The sequence below is a fragment of the Budorcas taxicolor genome, chromosome 3 (assembly GCF_023091745.1).
Source record: "Budorcas taxicolor isolate Tak-1 chromosome 3, Takin1.1, whole genome shotgun sequence".
NCBI lineage: Eukaryota > Metazoa > Chordata > Mammalia > Artiodactyla > Bovidae > Budorcas > Budorcas taxicolor.
Genome location: NC_068912.1, coordinates 35,270,908 through 35,287,656, shown reverse-complemented (window position 1 = coordinate 35,287,656; position 16,749 = coordinate 35,270,908). Strand labels below are relative to the sequence as shown.

General features: G+C 37.7%; 1 pseudogene; it reads right to left on the bottom strand.

The window, feature by feature from the left end:
* Nucleotides 1-314: 314 nt before the first annotated feature.
* LOC128045544 (calcium-binding mitochondrial carrier protein SCaMC-1-like) overlaps nucleotides 315-16,749 on the bottom strand; it is a 62,408-nt pseudogene continuing 45,973 nt past the window's right edge.

The window sequence follows — 16,749 nt, the reverse complement described above, 5'->3', positions numbered from 1 at the left end:
TTATGATATATTAGGTAATATAAATTGCATTTTAATCCACTTAAATGCAAATTTCTCTTTAGTGTTCATTAAACTGTTGAGAAGCTTAAATGGATTTTATGAAAATTAAACATCTTAATTCATCAAGAACTTAATAAACTTTAATTCTGGCTTACATAAAATTAAAATTTAATATTTAAGTCTAATTTATATGTTTATCTTTTTGGAAAATAGATACATCATATTTTAATACAGATCTCTTGAAGTTTAATGAGAAAGCAAAGACATGTTCATGCTTGTAAATGTACATAAAATGATAGTTCAGGACTTCATTTTTATGCTATTCCCAAGAGTGGTTTTACTGATTTGTAAACCATACGGCTTATGCAAACTGAAGGAAACAACTTTAAGAAAGTTGGAGTCATGCCTCTGAAAAATCCTGTCACTCCTTGTCTTTTATAAATTTTATAAAAGACACTAATCATATTTAGCTGTGGAACTCCTAGAAAATGAAAGGGAAGGGGAAAATCAAGTTAATTTGATGTTTTAGCTTTCTTTCAAACACTGACTCAGGAAAAACATGCTAAAATAGGTAATAAAATACAATTAATTAAATTATTTCACAAGCAGTCCCAAAGAATCATCTCTGATTCATAGTATTATGTACATAATCGGAGACTCTAATGGAATGATTTGATGCTCATCTCTATTTAATTTTCTTTAATTTTAGGAACAAATTCTGTCCACTGGAAGTGAAGTTTACTTGTAATTATCATAGACTTATAATTTTTAAAGACTATCCAGACATATAGAGGTATATGATTCAGTATCTCATGCCTTAAGAACATCTCAAAGTCAGAAACAAATTCAAATGTGTTTCTCATTTGATATTTTTCTCAGGAAATGATTCCACCATTCACGTAGCTGTTGAAACTGGAAATCTGAAAGGCATCCATGACATTTCCCTCATGTTACATATCCAAACCAATGCCCATCAATTTTACCCTCTAAATATCTCTCAAATCCATCCATTTACCTCCATGTCCACTGACATGCCTCCAGCCTTCAAACGACGAGCAATCTTCTCTAAACTATTGGCATAATCACCTCCTTCATTTTTTCCTGCATGCTTTAACCAGAGAGAACTATTAATGATGCAAATCTGATTATGTTACTGTCCTGCTTCAGTAATTTTCCATTATGCTTAAATATAGTATGCTGCAGCCTCTGTTTCCATTTCCCACCTAACTTGTTAACCATTCCCTTGCTTTCTGCACTCCAGCCTTACATCCTATTCAGTTTCTCAAATGTCTTTTTGCTTTTCCCTCTTCAAACTAGTACACTGGCTTTTCCCTTTGCTTGAAAGTAACTGCCCCCACCGTTGCGTATTTTACCCCACTTCAGCCTTCAGTTCTCAGTCTAAGCAACACTTCTGGGAGGAAGTTTTTTCAGATCTGCCTTAGATTCCACCTTCCCCATATAGTCTTTAGAGAACTTCACTTTTCTTTTGTAGCTGTTATCAAAGTTTATATGTGTGAATTTTTAATTAACAGCCATCTTCCCTATAGGGTTACCAGTTTCATGAGAGCAGGGACCAATGTTTCTTTTTCCTTACTCAAACCTCACCTGCATTGCACATTGCAGCGTTGGCAACATTCTCAAACTCTCTAGTTAGCATTTTTCTCCCTAATCTTACATCATTTTCCTGAAATTGGCACAGCTGAGTGTAAAAAGCAGCAGAGAACTCAAAAAAAAATGTCTTTCACTCTTAGTTTTAGTTTAAGCATTTCCTCTCACCACCCACCCCACAAAATAAAAGGATTCCTTTGAAATCTTAAGAAAGTCCCTCAAAACTTTAAAAACTATTTACTTGCCATGGAATTTCTTGGAGAATAGTCTATTACTATATGCATTTTTTGTGTTCTTTTAATAGAAGCTAATAACATTTCTCTCAAATTCTATATTTTTGTAAAGGAATATAGAGAACATGGTTACTTTTTTTCTGTCTGTGGTTTTGTACTTTTTTAATTGATGTATAGTTGATTTACAATGTTGTGTTAATTTCTGCTGCACAACAGAGTGATTCAGTTATACATATGTATACATTTTTTATATTCTTTTCCATTATGCCTTATCACAGGATATTGAATATAGTTCCCTGTGTTATACAGTAGGATCTTGTTGTTTATCCATTCTATATATAATAGTTTCCCTCTGCTAAGCCCAAACTCCTTTCCTTCCCTCCATCACCCCCTCCTTGACAACCACAAGTCTGCTCTCTATCTATGTCTCTGAATCTGTTTCTGTTTCATAGATAAGTACATTCATGTCATATTTTAGATTCCAAATATAAGTGATATAATGTTATTTGTCATTATCTTTCTGACTTAATTAACTGTGTGGATCACAATAAACTGGAAAATTCTGAAAGAGGTGGGAATACCAGACCACCTAACCTGCCTCTTGAGAAATCTGTATGCAGGCCAGGAAGCAACAGTTAGAACTGGACATGGAACAACAGACTGGTTTCAAATAGGAAAAGGAGTACGTCAAGGCTGTACAGTGTCACCCTGCTTATTTAACTTATATGCAGAGTACATCATGAGAAACGCTGGGCTGGAAGAAGCACAAGCTGGAATTAAGATTGCCAGGAGAAATATCAATCACCTCAGATATGCAGATGACACCACCCTTAAGGCAGAAAGTGACGAGGAACTAAAAAGCCTCTTGATGAAAGTGAAAGAGGAGAGTGAAAAAGTTGGCTTAAAGCTCAACATTCAGAAAACGAAGATTATGGCATCTGGTCCCATCACTTCATGGCAAATAGATGGAGAAACAGTGGAAACAGTGTCAGACTTTATTTTGGGGCGCTCCAAAATCACTGCAGATGGTGATTGCAGCCATGAAATTAAAAGACGCTTACTCCTTGGAAGAAAAGTTATGACCAACCTAGATAGTATACTCAAAAGCAGAGACATTACTTTGCTGACTAAGGTCCGTCTAGTCAAGGCTATGGTTTTTCCAGTGGTCAAGTATGGATGTGAGAGTTGGACTGTGAAGAAGGCTGAGCACTGAAGAATCGATGCTTTTGAACTGTGGTGTTGGAGAAGACTCTTGAGAGTCCCTTGGACTGCAAGGAGATCCAACCAGTCCATTCTGAAGGAGATCAGCCCTGGGATTTCTTTGGAGGGAATGATGCTGAAGCTGAAACTCCAGTACTTTGGCCACCTCATGGAAGAGTTGACTCATTGGAAAAGACTCTGATGCTTGGAGGGATTGGGGGCAGGAGGAGAAGGGGACGACAGAGGATGAGATGGCTGGATGGCATCACTGACTCGATGGACATGAGTCTGAGTGAACTCCGGGAGTTGGTGATGGACAGGGAGGCCTGGCGTGCTGCAATTCATGGGGTCACAAAGAGTCAGACACAACTTAGTGACTGAACTGAACTGAACTTAGTATGATAATTTCTCAGTCCATCCATGTTTCTGCAAGTGACATTATTTCATTCTAGTTTATGGGGGCTGAATAATATTCTATATATACACCATATCTTCTTTATACACTCATCTATCAATGAACACTTAGCTTGTTTCCATAAACTGGCTATTGTGAATATTGCTGCATGTATCTTTTCGAATTATAATTTTGTCTGTATGTATTCCCAAAAGTCAAATTGCTGGATCATACAGCAACTCTATTTTTAGTTTTCTGAGGAACCTCCATCTTTGCTGCACTATCTTATATTCCTACAAACACTGTAGGAGGGTTTCCTTTTCTCCACACCCTCTCTAGCATTTTTCATTTGCAGACTTTTTAATGGTGGCCATTGGCCATACTTGCCAATGTGAAGCAGTATCTCATGTGGTTTTGATTTGCTTTTCTCTCATTAGAGATTTTGAGCATCTTTTCATGTGCCTGATGCCCATGTAGAAATGCTTACTTTTCCCCTAATGTTGAGTCCATTTTCCCTATTGATTTTCCCCCAATTTATTATTATAAAAATTGTAAACTACAAAAATGTTGTACAATGAACATTTGTATAATTACCACCTAGTTTCTAAATCTGACATTTTGCCATACTTATTTTTTGCCTCTCTTTTTCTCTTCCCTGTACATGCGTATAAATGTGTGTATGTCATTTGAAAGTAAGTTGCAGACACTATGACACTTCTTCCTTAAATACTGAAACATCTCCTAAAAACAAGGACATCAGTCCACATAACCATGGTATTATGATCAATGCCTTTGAAAATTAAAAATAATTCCCAATATCACTAAATACCTCCTTATTCAAATTTTGCAAATTATCCAAAAGATGTCACTTATAGGTTTTTTTCCCAAGCTAAAATCTAAACAAAATTCACTCCTTGCGCTTGGTTGTTATATTTCTTTAATTTCTTAATCAAGATTAGTTAGTGCCAGTCCCCTACCACCACCTTTGTTTTTATGACAATGACTTTTTGAAGAGCCCAGGCCAATTGTCTTATAGACTATTTCACATTCTAGATTTGTCTGATTGATTCTTAATAGTATCATATGTCTTATTTCTCAATCCCCTATATTTCCTTTAGGTCTGAAAGCACAATCAAATGCCAGTAAAACATTTTTTTGGCAAGAGTACTTCATATCAGAAGTCATGCATTTCATATTACATTACATCACATCAGAAGGCACATATATCAGGTTTTTTCACTGCTACCAACACCAAGCTTGGTCACTTGGTAAGGGTGATGACTATCCATTCTCTCCATTGTCAAGGTTTGTCTTCCTTTTTGCAGTTAGCAAGAAATCTAATAGATGATACTTAGGCATTATGTGAATTTACTATTCCCCAATACCATTTAACTTAGTAGTTTTAACATTCCCTGATGAGCCTAGGATTCAGATACTGATTTTTAAATATCATTACTCTGTATAATACTAAAAAGAAAAATAGTTAGTATGGGTTTTTGAGAGCAGGGAATGTATCAATATAAGCAACAAGAAAACATCATTTTCCAAAAATTACAGAAGAGCCCAGGAAAAATGAATATGGACATGTTCAAAAAACAAAGGAAGATTTTCAGTTCCAGTTATAACAGAGTAGATTCTGTCAACTAACCCTTCAAATAAGAATACTCTTAAAAGATGAACCAAATACATAAAGGGCTTTCCAGGTGGTGCTAGTGAGGAAGAACCCGCCTGCCAATGCAGGAGAGCTAAGAGATCCAGGTTCAATTCCTGGGTCAAGAAGATCCCCTGGAGGAGAGCAAGGCAACCCACTCCAGTATTCTTGCCTGGAGAATCCTATGGACAGAGGAGCCTGACAGGCTACAGTCCATATGGTCACAGAGTTGGACACGACTGGAGCAACTTAGCACTCACACGCACGCACAAATACAGAAAAACACTTTGAGAGCAATCAATGCAAGCAAGACAAGATCACTGAGAGAAGGAAAGTATAGAAGTAATCATTATATTCACTCTGGTGTTTTTTTTCTTAGGCCATTTGGCCATTTTCAGCATCAGAGAATAGAGTTCAAGAGAAAAAACAACAATGTTACTGAACTGAGGACAGAAGTGCCAGATATTTGAGGAGCAAAATCATGAAAGAGTTAGCATCAGTGAAGTGAGTCCAAACAATCTCTGTATAATTTTCCCTTGGAGCATTGCCAACTCTAAAGCTGCACAAAATGCAGTTTCAATAAAGCCAGCAGAAAAAAGCAGCTGGAAGGCTAAAGGTGTATGAAAAGATTTTAGCAGTAACACAGTGCTGGATAACAGAGGTTGGAGTTTAAGTCCAACAAGGTGGGGGCTGTGATAACCACTCTAGGCTTTCAAATAATACCCATGAACAGTCACTGTCTAGGAGTAAAGGACCATACTCTAAGAGTTCCTTGGAGAAAAGGCAAAGCTGAAATAGGTCATCTTTAACAAAGTCTAAACATTTAGAGGAGAAGAAAATGGCAACCCACTGCAGTACTCTTGCCTGGAAAATCCCATGGGTGGAGGAGCCTCGTAGGCTGCAGTCTATGGGGTCACTAAGAGTCACACACGACTGAGCGACTTCACTTTGACTTTTCACTTTCATGCATTGGAGAAGGAAATGGCAACCCACTCCAGCGTTCTTGCCTGGAGAATCCCAGGGATGGGGGAGCCTGGTAGGCTGCGGTCTCTGGGGTCGCAGAGTCGGACACGACTGAAGCGACTTAGCAGCAGCAGCAGCAAACATTTAGATGATCCATGTATACTGTAGCTACCTACCAAAAAGCTTAACCTTGTTCGGAGAAAAATAATGTTATTCAGAGCCTACAATTTTTCATACAAAATGCCCATCATTCAATTCAAAATAATGAGGCATGCTACTTTAACAAAGAATCAAATAACTGAAAATCTAGCAAGAAAAAAATCAATAAAAATATTCATATATTAAATTTAAAATAATTGTGATTAATATTTTTAAGAAATTAGAAAAAATAGAGACTTTCACAAGAAATCTGGAATCTATTTTTTAAGAATAACAAATGGAAACCCTAAAGTTGAAAAAAAAAATACTAAGACTTCAATGTATGAGTTTAATAGCAGATTAGACATTGCAAAACATAGTTAGTGAACTCCAGAAGATAGCTTCAGCAAGAAGAAAAAAAACCCACCCAGACTGAAGCACGGATATGAGGGTGGAGGGGAACAGAAAATACAGAAAAGAACATAATAGATATATGAGATATGAAGAACAAAATCTAACACACATGTAATTGGAATGTCAGAAAAAAAGAAACAATGGGATCGAGCAATATTTGAAGCAGTTTGGGCTCAGAATTTTCCCAAACCTGACAAAAGCCATCAAATTGCATATTTTAAAACCAGGAAGAGGATAAATATAAAGCAAATGACATTTAGCGTGCATGTTCACTCACTCAATCATGTCTGATTCTTTGTGACCCCATGGACTGTAGTCTGCCAGGCTCCTCTGTCCATGGGATTTTCCCAGCAAGAAAACGATTGGAGTGGGTTGCCATTTCCTTCTCCACGGAATCTTCCCAACCCGGGGATAGAACTCATATCTCCCATGTCTCCTGCATTAGCAGGCAGATTCATTACCCCTGAACCACCTGGGAATCCCTAAATGATACTTTAGGCACATAATAAACTGTTGAAAACCAGAGACAGAGGAAAAAAACATCTAGAGAAAACAGAAAATACAGCATATTAAAAGAGCAACAATAAAACTGATAGCTAACTATTAAACAAAAATTACAGAACTCACAGACATTGGAATAATATTCTTTTAATGTGCCATAAAAAGAGACAAACAAAGCTAAGAGAGTCTGTTGCTAGCAGATCTCCACTAAAAGAACTTCTGAATGGAGTTCTTTAAGTAGAAGAGTACAATCCTCAGTGAAAGAAAGGAAATTCAGGAAAGGAAATAGAAACAAAAAGAGAATAAAATATATATTAATGCTGATTTCTAAAACAGTAATGTCTTATGGGGTTTAAAACATATGCTCTAGTAAAATATATGACAACAGCAGCATAAAAGGAGGCAGTATAAATGAAAAGTCAAACTGTTATATTAGAAATTGGTAAAAATACTAATTTAAGGTAGGCTGTAATTAACAAAAGATTCATAATCTTCAAAGTAGCCATTAAAAGAAAAATAAAGAATATATAACTAACAAGATAATATAGAAGAAATAATGAACATATCTGATATAATATATGGTCTCCACTTAACATGCAATAGTACCTCAAAATACAAATGTACTAAAGCAAAATAATCACACTGAATTTTTTTTGAAGATCTAACTATATGCTTTTCATAATGGATATATTATATATAAGGATACAGAAAGGCTGAAAGTAAAAAGGTGTTTAAAAATTATACCAAGTAAACATTAACCAAAACAAAGCTATTGTAACTATATAGTATCAGCCAAAGTAGACTTTTTAAGGCAAAACATTACTAGAAATAAGAGGAACATTTCATACTAAGAAAAGAATCACTCTAAATTGCAATTCACATAATAATAATATAGCTTCAGAACATATAAAGCCAAAGTTGACCAAGTTAAAGGAGGGATGGAAAAATCTACAATCATGATTAGAGATTTAAACACAATTCTGTCAATAGAAAAAGCAGACCAAAAAATCAGTAAGAATATAAAACATTTACAAAGCATTTACCTAATTGACCTTTCATAACATATATGTGCTGTGCTGTGCTCAGTTATTCAGTCATATCTGACTCTTTCCAACCCCATGGATTGTAGCCCACCAGGCTCTGCTATCCATTGAGTTTTCCAGGCAAGAGCACTGGAGTAGGTTGCCATTTCCTACTCCAAAGGATCTTCCTGACCCAAGGATAGAACCCACGTCTCCTGCATCTCCTGCACTGGCAGGCAGATTCTTTAACACATATATAGAACACTAAATACAACTTCAAAACCGACTTTCTTTTCCAAGTGTACAGTGAACATTTACCAACATAGACTATATCTGGACCATAAAGCAAGTCTCAGTAAATTTCAAAGTATAGAAATCAGGCACAGTATATTCTCTCTATACAGTGTAATTAAACTGAAAGTTCACTGTTAAAAAGATCATTGGAAAATCCCCAAATGTTTGTAAATTAAGCAACATACAATGAGTACATTGTATATAACCAATGGGTATATTCTAAATAGTCAATGGGTCAAGAAAGAAATCACAGTGGAAATTTGGATGATATTTTGAAATGAATAATAATGAAAATGATATCAATTTATAGTGTAGAAGTAAAGCAGTACTTACAGAGATATGAACTTATTCAACAGAATTTATATATTAGAGAAGAAAGATTTTAAATCAATTATCATAACCAGGGGTCAGCAAGCTTTTTCTATAATGGCCCAGAGAGTAAATATTTTAGGCTTTGGGGCCTCTTGCAGCTACTTAACCCTGCCATTGCAGCATGAAAGTAGCCATAGACAATATGTAAATAAATGAAGGTGACTGTGTTCCAATTAAAGTTTATTTCTATAAATAGAGAGTCAGATTTGGCCTCCAGGCCTAGTTTGTCAACTTCTGACCTAAACCTCTAACTCAAGAAATTAAAAGAGAAAAAGGAGGATGAAAATAATACAGAGAAGAACAGAAACCAATGAAATAAAAACAAACAACAGAGAAAAATCAATAATGTCAATAGATGAAATCAGTAAACCCCAACAAATGTGATTAAGAAAAAGAAAGGAAAAATAACAAATTGCTTATATCAGAAATGAAAAAGGAGACATCACTTAAGACCAACAGCATTATCAAGGGTTTAATAAAAGGACATTATTAACGACCTTAGCTAATTAATTTAGATGTTTAGATGAAATAAATTCTTTGAAAAATATAATGTCTTCACACTGGCAAAAGAAGAAATAGGAAGCCTGAATAATTAATAACTTTTAAAGAACTCAAATCTGTAATTAAAATACAGGGGGAAGAAAACCTTCCATCAAAAATATTCAGACAAAATTGGCTTCACTGGTGAATTTTTCCAACTATTTAAGGAAAAAAACACTTCTAATCATATACAAATTCTTCCAAAGAACAGAAAAAGAAGGAACATTTCCTGTATTTATGGGGCCAATGTAACCATAATACCAAAACCTGATAAGAACATTAGAACATTATGAGGAAAGAAAATTACAGCCAGGGGGCAGTCCTAAGATGGCAGAGGAATAGGACAGGGAGACCACTTTCTCCCCCACAAATTCATCAAAAGAACATTTGAACGGTGAGCAAATTCCACAAAATGACTTCTGAATATTGGCAGAGGACATCAGGCACCAAGAAAGGAAGCCCATTGTCTTCGAAAGGAGGTAGGACAAAAGATAAAAGATTAAAAAAAGAGACAAAAGAGGTAGGGATGGAGACCCATCCCAGGAAGGGAGTCTTAAAAGAGGAGAAGTTTCCAAACACCAGGAAACCCTCTCACTGGCGGGTCTGTGGGGAGTTTTGGAATCTCAGAGGGCAAAATAATCAGGAGGAAAAATAAATAAATAATAAATAAAGCCCACAGATTATGTGCCTAACAGCAACTCCCAGCAGAAAAGTAGCCGAGACGTTTGCATCTGACACCAGTAAGCGGGGGCTGAACAGGGAGGCCTGGTCTACATTGAGGGCAATCTGAGGGAGCTAAAATGAGATAGCAACCCAAACTGTGGGATAGCCAGAAAGAGAGAGGGGAAAAAAAGAGAGAGAGAAAGAGAGAACTGTCCCGTGAAAAGCCCTATTTCTGCTTTATTGACTATGCCAAAGCTTTTGACTGTGTGGATCACAATAAACTGTGGAAAATTCTGAAAGAGATGGGAATCCCAGACCACCTGACCTGCCTCTTGAAAAATCTGTATGCAGGTCAGGAAGCAACAGTTAGAACTGGACATGGAACAACAGACTGGTTCCAAATAGGAAAAGGAGTACGTTACTGCTGTATATTGTCACCCTGCTTATTTAACTTATATGCAGAGTACATCATGAGAAACGCTGGGCTGGAAGAAACACAAGCTGGAATCAAGATTGCCAGGAGAAATATCAATCACCTCAGATATGCAGATGACATCACCCTTATGGCAGAAAGTGAAGAGGAACTAAAAAGCCTCTTGATGAAAGTGAAAGAGGAGAGTGAAAAAGTTGGCTTAAAGCTCAACATTCAGAAAACAAAGATCATGGCATCCGGTCCCATAACTTCATGGCAAATAGATGGGGAAACAGTGGAAATAGTGTCAGACTTTATTTTTGGGGGCTCCAAAATCACTGCAGATGGTGACTGCAGCCATGAAATTAAAAGACACTTACTCCTTGGAAGAAAAGTTATGACCAACCTAAATAGCATATTAAAAAGCAGAGACATTACTTTGCCAACTAAGGACCGTTTAGTCAAGGCTATGGTTTTTCCTGTGGTCATGTATGGATGTGAGAGTTGGACTGTGAAGAAGGCTGAGCACCGAAGAATTGATGCTTTTGAACTGTGGTGTTGGAGAAGACTCTTGAGAGTCCCTTGGACTGCAAGGAGATCCAACCAGTCCATTCTGAAGGAGATCAGTCCTGGGATTTCTTTGGAAGGAATGATGCTAAAGCTGAAACTCCAGTACTTTGGCCACCTCATGGAAGAGTTGACTCATTGGAAAAGACTCTGATGCTGGGAGGGATTGGGGGCAGGAGGAGAAGGGGACGACAGAGGATGAGATGGCTGGATGGCATCACTGACTCGATGGACATGAGTCTGAGTGAACTCCGGGAGTTGGTGATGGACAGGGAGGCCTGGCATGCTGCAATTCATGGGTCACAAAGAGTCGGACATGACTGAGTGACTGAACTGAACTGAAGGCACTGCTGGGCCCACTCACAGAACACCAAGGACTGAACAAATACCAAAGGAGAGCTAGCCGGCTGCAGACCAGCCCATCTCCCACCGGAGTCAGGGAGGCAGGCAGGCGGCAGCGAGAGCCAGAAAGGCAAGGGGCAAATTCAACCCCAGAGATGGCATCCTCTACCAAACCGTGAGCAGCCTCCCAGTTGCTAACCAAGACTTCCTGGGATCCTGGATGGTTGACATCCGCCAGGAGGGTCACACCCAGAGATCAGCTCCCCAGAAGAGTCATACAGCACACCTAAGAGGGCCCTCCTGCTGTGCACCCAGGAAACCAAGTGGCCAGGATGGGAGAGGCGATAAGATGCATCCCCCACCTAGGGAGAGTGCACTCACCAAGCAACTGGTCACCTGAGCTGCTTGGACCTGGGAAGGGCACAAAACTCAGGCCTAAATGGGTCTGCGCCTTTGTGGAGTACCTGTGAACCTGAACCTGAGCAGCTTAGACCTGGGAAGTGCACGCAACCCAGGGCCCGCTTTAGACAATTCCCCTGCAGAGCAACCTGGAGCCTGAACAGTGTAGACTGGGAAAACACACACACCATGAGCGGGGGCAAACCCAGTGTGGCCGAGACACTGCAAGCACTCCCCACACACGCCGGTGATATTTGTTTATGGTGTCCCTCACTCCCCAGAGCACGACTGAACAAGTGAGCCTAAAGAAGTGACCACTTTCACCTCCTTGTGTCAGGGCAGGAATTAGACACTAAAGAGACCTGCAAACAGACAAAGCCAAAATAAACAGAGGGAACTGCTTTGGAAGTGACAGGTGCAACAGATTAAAACACTGTAGTTACACCCCCAGACACATATTAATCAAAACAAAGGTCAAACACAAAGAACAAATATTAAAAGCAGCAAGAGAAAAACAACAAATAACACACAAGGGGATTCCCATAAGGATAACAGCTGATCTTTCAATAGAAACTCTTCAGGCCAGGAGGGAATGGCAGGACATACTTCAGGTGATGAAAGACAAAAACCTACAACCCAGATTACTGCCCAGCAAGGATCTCATTCAAATATGAAGGAGAAATTAAGAGCTTTACAGACAAGCAAAAGCTGAGAGAATTCAGCACCACCAAACCAGCTCTTCAACAAATGCTAAAGGATCTTTTCTAGACAGGAAACACAGAAAGGGTGTGTAAACACGAACCCAAAACAAGAAAGCAAATGGCAATGGGATCATACTTATCAATAATTACCTTAACTGTAAATGGATTGAATGCCCCAACCAAAAGACAAAGACTGACTGAATGGAAACAAAAACAAGATGCCTATATATGCTGTCTACAAGAGACCCACCTCAAACCTAGGGACACACACAGACAGAAAGTGAAGGGCTGGAAACAGATATTTCATGCAAATGGAGACCAAAAGAAAGCAGAAGTAGCAATACTCATGTCAGATAAAATAAATCTTAAAGGCTGTGAAAAGAGACAAAGAAGGACACTACATAATGATCAAAGGATTAATCCAAGAAGAAGATATAACAATTATAAATATATATGCACCCAACATAGGAGCACCACAATATGTAAGGCAAATGCTAACAAGTATGAAAGGGGAAACTAACAATAACACAATAATAGTGGGAGACTTTAATACCCCACTCACACCTATGGATAGATCAACTAAACAGAAAATTAACAAGGAAACACAAACTTTAAATGATACAATGGACCAGTTAGACCTAATTGATATCTATAGGACATTTCACCCCAAAACAATGATTTCACCTTTTTCTCAACTGCAGATGGAAACTTCTCCAGGATAGATCACATCCTGGGCCATAAATCTAGCCTTGGTAAATTCAACCAAATTGAAATCATTCCAAGCATCTTTTCTGACCACAGTGCAGTAAGACTAGATGTCAACTACATGAGAAAACTATTAAAAATTCCAACATATGAAGGCTGAACAACACGCTTCTGAATAACCAACAAATCAAAGAAATCAAACAAGAAATCAAAATATGCATAGAAATGAATGAAAATGAAAACACAACAACCCAAAACCTATGGGACACTGTAAAAACAGTGCTAAGGGGAAGGTTCATAGCAATACAGGCTTACCTCAAGAAACAAGAAAAAAGTCAAATAAATTACCTAACTTTACACCTAAAGCAACTAGAAAAGGAAAAAATGAAGAACCCCAGGGTTAGTAGAAGGAAAGAAATCTTACAAATTAGGGCAGAAATAAATGCAAAAGAAACAAAAGAGACCACAGCAAAAATCAACAAACATAAAAGCTGCTTTTTTGAGAAGATAAATAAAATTGACAAACCATTAGCCAGACTCATCAAGAAACAAAGGGAGAAGAATCAAATCAACAAAATTAGAAGTGAAAATGAAGAAATCACAACAGACAACACAAACATATAAAGGACCACAAAAGACTATTATCAGCAACTGTATGCCAATAAAATGGACAACTTGGATGAAATGAACATATTCTTAGAAAAGTACAATTTTCCACAACTGAACCAGGAAGAAACAGAAAATCTTAACAGACCCATCACAAGCATGAAAATTGAAACTATATTCAGAAATCTTCCAGTAAACAAAAACCAAGGACCAGATGGCTTCACAGCTGAATTCTACCAAAAATTTAGAGAAGAGCTAACACCTATCCTACTCAAACTCTTCCAGAAAACTGCAGAGGAAGGTAAACTCCTAAATTCATTCTAGGAGGCCATCATAACCCTAATAACAAAACCTGACAAAGATGCCACAAAAAAAGAAAACTACAGGCCAATATCACTGATGAACATAGATGCAAAAGTCCTTAACAAAATTCTAGCAAACAGAATCCAACAACATATTAAAAAGATCATACATCATGACCAAGTGGGCTTTATCCCAGGGATGCAAGGATTCTTCAATATCTGCAAATCAATCAAAGTAATACACCACATTAACAAATTGAAAGATAAAAACCATATGAGTATCTCAGTAGATGCAGAGACAGCCTTTGACAAAATTTAACATCCATTTATGATAAAAACCCTCTGGAAAGCAGGAATAGAAGGAACATACCTCAACATAATAAAAGTGATATATGACAAGTGAAAGAGAAGTTGCTCAGTCGTGTCTGACTCTTTGCGACCCCATGGACTGTAGCCTACCAGGCTCCTCCGTCCATGGGACTTTCCAGGCAAGAGAGCTGGAGTGGATTGCCATTTCCTTCTCCAGGGGATCTTCCCGACCCAGGAATCAAACCTGGGTCTCCCGCATTGCAGGCAGACGCTTTACCATCTGAGCCATCACTCACTAATATATGACAAACCTACAGCAAACATTATCCTCAATAGTGAAAAATTGAAAGCACTTCCCCTAAAGTCAGGAACAAGACAAGGGTGCCCACTCTCACCATTACTATTCAACATAGTTTTGGACATTTTGGCCACAGCATTCAGAGCAGAAAAAGAAATAAAAGGAATCCAGATTGGAAAAGAAGTAAAACTCTCACTGTTTGCAAATGACATGATCCTCTACATGGAAAACCCTAAAGATTCCACCAGAAAATTACTAGAGCTAATCAATGAATATAGTAAAGTTGCAGGATATAAAATTAACACACAGAAATATCTTGCATTCCTATACACTAACAATGAGGAAACAGTGAGAGAAATTAAGGAAATAATTCCATTCACCATAGCAACAAAAAGAATAAAATACTAAGGTATATATCTACCTAAAGAAACTAGAGACCTATATATAGAAAACTATAAAACACTGATGAAAGAAATCAAAGAGGACACAAATAGATGGAGAAATATACCATGTTCATGGATTGGAAGAATCAATATAGTGAAAATGAGTATACTACCCAAAGCAATCTATAGATTCAATGCAATCCCTATCAAGCTACCAGTGGTATTTTTCACAGAACTAGAACAAATAATTTCACAATTTGTATGGAAATACAAAAAACCTCGAATAGCCAAAGAAATCTTGACAAAGAAGAATGGAACTGAAGGAATCAACCTGCCTGACTTCAGGCTCTACTGCAAAGCTACAGTCATCAAGACAGTATGGTACTTGCACAAAGACAGAAATATAGATCAATGGAACAAAATAGAAAGCCCAGAGATAAATCCACACACCTATGAACACCTTATCTTTGACAAAGGAGGCAAGAATATACAATGGAGAAAAGACAATCTCTTTAACACGTGGTGCTGGGAAAACTGGTCAACCACTTGTAAAAGAATGAAACTAGAACACTTTCTAACACCATACACAAAAATAAACTCAAAATGGATTAAAGATATAAATGTAAGACCAGAAACTATAAAACTCTTAGAGGAAAACATAGGCAAAACACTCTCCGACATAAATCACAGCAGGATCCTCTATGATCCACCTCCCAGAGTAATGGAAATAAAAGCAGAAATAAACGCGACCTAATTAAACTTAAAAGCTTTTGCACAACGAAGGAAACTATAAGCAAGGTGAAAAGACAGCCTTCAGAATGGGAGAAAATAATAGCAAATGAAGCAACTGACAAAGAATTAATCTCAAAAATATACAACCAACTCCTGAAGCTCAATTCCAGAAAAAGAAATGACCCAATCAGAAAATGGGCCAAAGAACTAAACAGACATTTCTCCAAAGAAGACATGCAGATGGCTAACAAACACTTGAAAAGATGCTCAACATCACTCATTATCAGAGAAGTGCAAATCAAAACCACAATGAGGTACCATCTAACGCCGGTCAGAATGGTTGCTATCCAAAAGTCTACAAACAATAAATGCTGAAGAAGGTGTGGAGAAAAGGGAACCCTCTTACACTGTTGGTGGGAATGCAAACTAGTACAGCCACTATGGAGAACAGTGTGGAGATTCCTTAAAAAACTGGAAATAAAACTGCCATATGACCCAGCAATCCCCATGCTGGTAATATGCACCAAGGAGAGACACGTGTACCCCAATGTTCATCACAGCACTGTTTATAATAGCCAGGACATGGAAGCAACCTAGATGTCCATCAACAGAAGAATGGATAAGAAAGCTGTGATACATATACACAATGGACTATTACTCAGCCATTAAAAAGAATACATTTGAATTGGTTCTAATGAGGTGGATGAAACTGGAGCCTATTATACACAGTGAAGTAAGTCAGAAAGAAAAACACCAATACAGCATACTAATGCATATATATATGAAATTTAGAAAGATGGTAATGATAACCCTATATGTGAGACAGCAAGAGACACAGATGTATAGAACAGCCTTTTGGACTCTGTTGGAGAAGGCAAGGGTGGGATAATTTGAGAGAATAACATTGAAACATGTATATTATCATCATATGTGAAACAGATCACCAGTTCAGGTTCGATGCATGAGACAGGGTGCTCAGGGCTGTTGCACTGTGCTGATC